General features: G+C 45.4%; 1 protein-coding gene across 4 annotated transcripts in view; it reads right to left on the bottom strand.

The window, feature by feature from the left end:
- The window catches only part of Esco1 (establishment of sister chromatid cohesion N-acetyltransferase 1), a 59,598-nt gene extending 55,272 nt beyond the window's left edge, over positions 1–4,326 (bottom strand). For 2 of the 4 annotated variants that reach the window (XM_013349371.2, XM_013349372.2), the window contains exon 1: positions 4,082–4,318. The gene's annotated coding sequence lies outside the window, so the exon portion shown is untranslated. Of the gene's footprint in view, positions 1–3,553; positions 3,622–4,081 lie in introns of those variants that run through there. The other 2 variants (XR_003377724.1, XM_026783489.1) reach the window with 2 other exon arrangements.
- Positions 4,327–8,938: the final 4,612 nt, after the last annotated feature.

An 8,938-nucleotide genomic window follows, 5' to 3' on the forward strand; every position in this document is an offset into this window, starting at 1 on the left:
AATACTTGTCTAGCTTCATCTTTGCTCACTTTAAGCTTTAGCTATTTAGATAAACTAAGCCATATAAAAAAATTGCAATATTCTATAATGGAGTGCCTGGCCCCCTGAAGAGAGTCCTTCTTGCAAGGTCAGGCATTTAAACAATCGCCCCATTTCCTCAAGGGCTTGAAGTAAAGTGCTGCTTGCCTCATCTCTGGCAAGAGTAACATGATTGTAATGACTATTAACTTGTCAGAGTAGATGCTAGCTTCCTCAATGGCTGCTCACAAGCCCCCTTTCTGATCCTTTGTGTAGTTATAGAGTGTAAAAGGTGTAGCCTTTTCTTCAACAAAGCAGCAGCCACCCCCGACTTAACTGAGTCTTCCTTCTTCCATTTGCCTACTCCACATCTCTCCTCTTCGGGCCTGAAATCCACAGCAGCTGGACTCCAGCACACAACCACCTTTAACTCTAGTTCCAGGGAATCTGATACCTTCTCTTTTAGCCTCAGAAGGCACCAGGGACACATTTGGTACAAAGACATACATGGGAACAAAACACGCATACAGTTAAAATAAAATTTAAATAACTTTATAAACTAAATATTCCAGGCTAGTTTCAAACTTGTCAAATCCCCCTGCCTTAGTGTCTCAATGCTGGAGTCTTTTATTTCTGACAAATGTATAGATGGGATTTGTATTCTTCATCTTCCTCCCTCATCTTTTTCAGTGTTAGAATTATAGGTGTGTGCCACCACACACCCTGTTTCCTGGGGGGAGGGGGAGGAGTTGAGCAAGAAACTACAGAATTTGATTTAAAATGAAACAGGGAAGAGACCACAGCTGAAGGTGAGTCTACCAATTAGGAAACTTGCTTTCAAGGTGCACACACATACACGCAGGCAAAAACACCCACAAAAATTTTAAAACAGAAACAAACTAATTTGTAACTTGGTTCTTCAACCCATTCCTTTTCTTAGAGTCTCTTTGGTTCTAGGTTAACAGGTATCCCCCAAAGACACATCTTGGCTCCTTCTCCAACACCAGTGGCTACCGGAACAGCATGGCCCAAGTCCTACCCTGATGATAATTAACTAAACCTCTGGTGTCTCTTCACAGCAGTAGATCCCACATGATCTTTAAGAGGACAAAGGAATTCTGAAATTTGAGAACAAGAACAATAGCGACAAGTGGTGGTACAGACCTGTACCACAGAAGTGGAAGTAGGTAGGCTTCAAGGCCAGCCTGAGCTGCAGGGAGCTAAGGGACAGAGCCACTACATTAAAATAACAATGTCTTTTTATTTACTCCTACAGGATAAGAATGAATCAAAAATTCGTCTCCTATTCCCAAACAGAAAAGACCCACAGTCCTACAAATTGCCCTTGCTCCAGTGAATAAATTCCCACCCCATTCTCAAAGAACTATAATGAAACTCATGGAGGCCACACATACACACAGACACACAGAGACACACACACAGAGACACATAAAAGTAGTAGGGATTCTGAGAAGAATGCCAATGGGAGAGAAGGAGAATGAGAGGTGAAAATGATTGAGATTTATCATAAAAATCAAAATGCCATCTGGCTGGTGGGTCTCCACAGAAGGAGTAAAGGTATAAAAGGTTGCTGGGCAAAATAAAAGTTGCTGTTCTTTCAAAAGCAAAAATGACAGAGAATAATGCTTCATTACCAATTAGAATTACAGTAATAAACAAAGTTTCTGTAAATACAAAGCCAAAGAATTTTCACTGATGTATGTACACACATAAAAAGCCTAAGCTTCAAAAGGGTTAACAGAATTCTAATAATCATCTTAGTTCATTACCAACAGTTGAGGTTATTCAGTGAACTCTAGGAAGGACAAACGTCGTAAAAGTCATAGAAAAAAACCGACTATTATAAAAATACATCATTTTGAATTATACAGCGCTAGTCACTTATAGGACAAATAACAATCAACTCTGTGTGTTGAAGTCAACAAAGACCATCCCGCAAAGGGAGTTAATGATATTCATCATAATATCCTTTCTGTGAAGTATAATTTCTCAATTTAAATGCAGGCACAAAAACCTGGCAAGGAACAGATTAAATAAGATTGAGATAAATAGAACTTGAAGAAGGTAGGGCAACACTGAGAAGGTTCAGCTTCCCCGGAGTTCTGGTGAGAGAGAGACATATTCTCCCCAGGATAGCCACTCTTAGCTTTCAGGATCCATGAAGAACCCTAATTAAACTCATTGGCATTCTCACCCCAAAAGTAAAAGGGACTAGCAGAAAAGAGAAAGGTGATCAGAGGGAATGGCAGAAAAAGAAGAAAGGGTAGTGAGGGAGTAACTATATATATAATTGAAAATATGAATACATGTGTGAAAATGTAATAGTGAAATAACTATAACATACTAATCAGCAACTTTTAGAAATTTTGTTCATTAAGAATTTCTATTGCTAGGTATGGCGGCACACGCCTTTAATCCCAGCACTCTGGAGGCCACACAGGCAGATCTCTGTGAGTTTGAGGACAGCCTGGTCTAGAGAGTGATGAGCTCCAGGACTGCCAAAGCTGTTACTCAGAGAAACGCTGTATGGAAAAACCACACATGCACACACACGCAGGCACGCACACGCACGCACAGCGTGTCTACTACTACTACTAACTTCCTTGTTTCCTCAGACGATAAATTAGGAGTTTCCAAATTAAGCAGTTTCATTTAGTTTTGTTTTGTTCATGATAGTCTCGGTGGGAATTTCATAAAGTTTTTTCAAGTTAGAAAAAATTCATTAGAGTTAGTACCCTATGTAAAATGCAATCACAAAAGTGAAATACAGCTTCAGTTCACTGAAACCTTGACCAGCACAGCTGAAATTGTGTTTCACCAACTTTCTTACTTCTGGTCCTAGAGCCCTTGCTCATGTTAAGCTATACACTACGATCGACATCCGTAGTCCATGCTGACACCTGAGCCTTTGAGTCAGCTCTCTCCTCCCACATGATCAAGTATCAAACTCAGCTTGTCAGGCTTAGCCTTTTTTACCAGCTGAATCATCCCCTCGGGCCTCATTCCTACTTTTTAAAAATTGTTTAGATTGGGGGAGGAGCATCAGGTCACATCCTCATTATTTCACCAAATAACATGCAGTTTTGTGCCTGGTGCAGTGGTTTAATCCTAGCACTAGGGAGGCAGAGGCAGGTGGATCTGAGTTCCAGGCCGGCCTGAACTACATGGTGAGTCTTTGAAAACGGGAAAGAAAAATAAAAAGTTGTTTTGTAATATCATTTAGGGACTGCATGGGTGCCACTGCTTCTTGCTACAAGAAATCCATTTCTGCTAAGACTACAGTACTTCTTGTATCTTCCTGTACTTCCCACTCCCTCGCCTACCGCCACCCACTTGCACAACGCACCATTTGGAGGTGAGGTGTGGGGATCCGATTTTTGGACCTCTGGTGACACAGACAGGTTACTCTGCCGGTGCAAAATCTGACGAGCGCGATCAAAATCTAATATCCAATTCACTTCCGCTCACACCTCTCCACCGTACAAAACTTCCTGGGGCCCTCAAAGGACCCTACCTGTGCTTTGGCCTCCATCTCCAGGTTGCATTATTTCCTGAGATGGGGAACCGGGCCATCGCTCCCCTCCCAAGATGAAGACGCGGGAGTCGGGATCCCCCACATTCTGCCCGCAGGCTGCAGGGCCTCAGGGTTCAGGCCGGGTCAGCGGGAGGCGCCGCTGCCGCAGCCCCGCTGCCGCAGGAGACTGGAGAGCGACGGCGGAAAGACGGACGGACGGAAGGAGGGCGGAGGCCGGGGGCGGGGACCAGGCCCCGGCTACCTGCGGACTCCGAGCGCAGGCTGCCGGCAGTCGCCATGGCTGCAACCACCTCCGGCCGTCCGAGGACCCCGGCTCCTCTGCGACTCTGACAGCCGGCAAGCAACGGCAGGTGACGCGCGACCGCCCACCTCAGGCGCCCGCGGCTGCGAGCCTTCCCGCTGGTTCCGGAGGTGCGAGCAGCCGGGACGCACGAGGAAGAGGCGTGCGGCGGGCGACAGCGAGGACAGCCGCCCGCCGTGGCGAGGGCCGTGGGGATGCTCACCTACCTCCCTGATGCGCGGCCGGCGTCCGCCCGGAGCCCGGGGCGCTCACATCCGGGTACCCGGAGACGCTCAGCTGCTTCTGCCGCGACCGTCGCCGCCCGCGGCAAACACCAAACTTCCGGCGGCGGCAGCGGCGACGCCTCTCCGGTCAGATGGGAGTTACCTGGGGCCGTCGTGGGTGCGCTTGCGCAGCGCTTCTCCAGCCCTAACCCGCTCAGCTGACGTGCCCAGAAGACGAAGATGGCCGCTACGCTCCCTGCGTGTCACGCAGTTTTCACCCGGGCCGAGACAGCCGGGCGTCGGGGAACGGAGAGCGGAGTCCACACTCGGCGCAGGCGCACTGGGAGGCCTAGCGTGCGCGACTCAGCGGGTGGGCGCCCTTCGGGGCGATGGCTGCGCCCCCTGTTGGTGACGGCTGGTCCTCATGCTCGTCTCCGGCCCGGGAGATGGGACAGAGGGTAGAAGTTCAATCCCCCGAAGCCACATTGTGGAAGAACAGAGCTATCTTCTGACTGCCACATGCCAGCTGTGGCATATGTACAAGCCGTGGCATATGTACAAGCAGCAAGCCCTGTAAGATCTGAGCACCTCCACAGCCTGCAAACGCGAAAGTGTGATACATTGCTCACTGCTATACTCAGGAAAAGAGAGCTGAGTATGGAGTGAACCCCTTCTTTAGACTGGTGGGGACGAAGTCAACCCACGGGCCAGCCCTGCTGAGGATGCCTCTCTATTGCCTGCTACCTGCTGAGGGGGTCATGGCAGGCAGAACACTTTATCCTAAAATCATACTGTGTTGTTTACACTTTCTCTAAACAATGTCCAATCTGTGGATCACATATTCTAGTCATGATACACACACATAAATGAGAACTATAATTCTTATTCTTAAAAAATATGCCTAAGGCGGGCTGGAGCCCGCCATGAGTAAAAGCGGCTACAGCTTTTCACCAGCGGGAGGGCACGCACGCGGCGGGTCAGACATATAAACGCAGGAAATAGCCATAAACGTTTATTAAGAAAGGGGGGGAGAGAGGGGGAGGAGAGAGGGAGAGAGAGAGAGAGAGAGAGAGAGAGAGAGAGAGAGAGAGAGAGAGAGAGGCAAAGTCTGTGTGTACACCAGGAGAGAACACAGGGAGAGAGTGACTGGCGGAGGTCAGAAGTTAAAAGGAGTGGGCGTGGCTAGGGCAGGGACCAAAAGAATAACAATAATAAATTTGTAAACCCCCTTTAAACTCACCCAAGGCCCCAAAAGGTGAGGGGTTTGCTCAGAATTTCCATCATTTTCTGTGGGAGCGAATCCTTAGATCTTTCTTTAATAGTGGCCATTAAACCCTGCACTGGTGGCACACACCTTTAATCCCATTTAATACAAGCACTTGGGAGGCAGAGGCAAGTGAATCTCTTCCAGTTCGATCAAGGCTAGCCTAGTTCACAAAGAGTGAGTTCCAGGACAGCAGGGGAGCATTAACATAAAGAAAAGGATTAAATGACCATTCTTATCTGAAAACTACACCAGATCACGGGATTCACCCTTTCTTTACCAATGTTCTTATGCCTGAGAAGCTAAGAGCCTAAACAAAACTGTAGTTTCCACTAAGTTTACTGAAGTTGCTATTCAGACAGGCTAAGGCTTTTAGAAGTGTCCAAAGAAAGGGCCAAAAGTAGTTGTTTTGGGTTTCTGAGAATTTCAGTAACTCAGGCCTCTCATTTTCTTTGTAGTTTAGAATGACCTTGAACTCCCAATTCTCCTGTCTCCACCTCCTAAATCCTGAGCTTCCACGTCCAGACTCCTGATTTATGCTTTAATGGCATGTAGGAAATGGCTCGATAAAGTTTTCTTCACTATAAAATTATAGAACCATGAGGTGATGTGAGACACGATTGCTTCTGACAGCACCAATATATTCCCCCAAAATGATGAGCACCAAAGATATTCCACTTGGAGTTTGTTTTCTTCTTGGCACAATTGGCCTTTGGGCAAGGAACTGCCCATGCCTCGACCACTGACAAAGTGCACAATGTCCAGACTGGATACGCAGGACAGAGGAAAAAGACTGCCAAGCCTTGCCAAGACAGTGTAAGACGGTTCAAAAGATTTTCCTGTCTCTAAAAATGGTCTGCCAGTTAGGCTAGGTATTAGCCAAAGTTGGTAGCTTCAACATTGTTGTGCTTTCCTGTCGCTTTAAGGGACAAGCCATGCCCACTCCCATTACCAACATCACAAGTGAGACTTTGATTACTCTGGTAGCCAGTTGTCTGTCATATACTACACGCTTTGGAAGCTGCTTGATTGCACTTACTGCCTACTTAAGTAATATTAGATAATATTACCCTTCTCATGCCTTCGATGAGATTAAAGATAGATAGTCATAGTTACCTTCCCCTTATGATTTAGCCAAGCCATTTCTGATACAAGACTTCGACTCTTTAAAATAAAATGTTTATTAAAACATTTAGCATGTGTTCCTTGCTTAATATTGTTCATGCTGGTTGTAATCCTAATTTTATACTTGCTATCTGTTCCTAGTGTATGGAGTTTTGCATTGGGTTTGAAACTCTCTTATTTAGACAAAAGGGGTTTGTGATGGGAATGTCTGTCAGGTGATGACCTTTAAGAGGTGGGACCAGGTTAGGGCATGACCTTTTGGGTACCCTGAGAAAAAGGCTAGGTCGCCCAAGGTTCTCTCTCCCTGTGGTTCCTGTGCTACACAACTGAGGTTGGACTTCTCGTTCCTGTTTCATGAGTTTGCCCCTTCTAATAAAAAAATATAATTTGGCCGGGCGATGTTGGTGCACGCCTTTAATCCCAGCACTCGGGAGGCAGAGGCAGGCGGATCTCTGTGAGTTCGAGACCAGCCTGGTCTACAGAGCTAGTTCCAGGACAGGCTCCAAAGCCACAGAGAAACCCTGTCTCGAAAAAAAATATATATATAATTTGTTTATCTTGGAGTTAGCCTGGGTTTCGTCAACCTGTGTCATTCTACAGTGAGGTTTCCTTTCAGTTTATCTTTCCTGAGTTCACACCAGTGCATACACACACACACACACACACACACACACACACACACACACGAACATTCTTACAAAATATACCTTCGTAGTAATGTGTTCTGCTCCATTAGCTTTAGATAAGAGCATAAAAACTCATGTCAGACCATATGAAATCATATGTACTTACCTTTGGTAAAGAAGTAATTTTGATGAGCCAGCCTTCCTCCATCTTAGACTTCAAAGCCATCTTGTAGTAAAAGACAAGCTAGGTTCGTTCACGTTTATAATCAAAGCTTTGTTTCTCAAGGATTGTGCTTTGTCCCAACTGTAATTGTAACTACACATAGTTCTATACTGCCTGTTCTAGGAATGGCAACCATGTATTTGTTTCAAAAAGTTATTTATAGCCATCTTGCAGCCCTACCTTTATTTAAAATAGCTATAACTACCTAATGTTATGACCACTATGGTGGTACCCATAAAGAGTGACACTCTTAAGTGTGCCCTGTTGGAGTAGGTATGTCCTTGTTGGAAGAATTGGAAGTGTGTCACTGTAGGAGTGGGCATTGAGGCTTCCTATGCTCAAGCTATGCCCAGTGTCACAGTTGCTTCTGCTGCCTGTGGATCAAAATGTAGAATTCTCAGCTTCTCCAGCACGGTGTCTGCCTGCGTACCACATGCCATAGTGATAACAGGCTGCATCTCTGAAACTATAACTTGCCACCTCAATGAAATGTTTTCCTTTGTAAGAGTTGCTGTGGTGACAAGACACCATTGTCTCTTCACAGCAATAGAAACCCTAACTAGCACAACCAACTTGTGACCACCTTGCAATTATGCCTTTGTTTCAGGAGGTCCTTGTTATACTTATATTCTACTCTGTAACCCTGCCTACTTTGCCTGTAAAATCCCAGATCAGGAAACCCCCTACCCCTGTCTTCCTCATATCTAGTGCTGACCTCTTGAACCCTACTTTAGGGGGAGGCAGTTCATATACATAAATTTTAAAGCGTTGCTTTAATTAATTTTTCCATGACGATTTGGATTTGTAGTCTTTCTCCTTGAATCTTTGTTATACATACAGATATAGACATAGAAAACATAGATACATATTTAGATAGATAGATAGATAGATAGATAGATAGATAGATAGATAGATAGATAGGCATGGAACCATAATCCTAGAACTCAGTAGACTGAAACAGGAAGATCAAAAACTCTAGGTAAGGTTGACCTCAGGTACAGTGGAAGATCTTGTCATGTTCCCTTAAAGTAATTTAAAGTATAATTAATAATCTGTTTATTGCAGATGTTCATCTTTAAAATATATATAATCAGTTATTTAAATGTGCAGTGAAAAACAAAATGTTGGCCAGGCGATGGTGGCACATGCTTTTAATCTCAGCACTCGGGAGGCAGAGGCACGCAGATCTCTGTGAGTTCAAGGCCAGCCTGATATACAGAGCTAGTTCCAGGACAGGCTCCAAAGCTACAGAGAAACCCTGTCTCAAAAAAACAAAAAAAAAAAAAATTCCCAACACAAACCAAAGTATGATTCCTGCAGCGTTCACCCTGGAAAACTGATGAATTTACTGGGGTTACTCACAGCAACTGCACTGTAGATCCTTGACCCATACTCCAGATGAAGCCCCACTTCAGTTACCCTTCCTCACGTATATACTGTACCTCCAGAGACACCCTGTTCCCCAGACAACCACATGTACTTGTGTAGCATGCCTGGCAGGAACTGGTAAAATCTGATGAGGCCCCCTTCTTTTATGAGGGTTCATCAACAGTCATTGTTATGCTTTCCTGTCGCTTTAAGGGACAAGCCACGCCCACTCCCATTACCTCTGACCTGCCCGC

The sequence above is a fragment of the Microtus ochrogaster genome, chromosome 18, assembly GCF_000317375.1.
Source record: "Microtus ochrogaster isolate Prairie Vole_2 chromosome 18, MicOch1.0, whole genome shotgun sequence".
In the NCBI taxonomy this organism is placed as follows: domain Eukaryota; kingdom Metazoa; phylum Chordata; class Mammalia; order Rodentia; family Cricetidae; genus Microtus; species Microtus ochrogaster.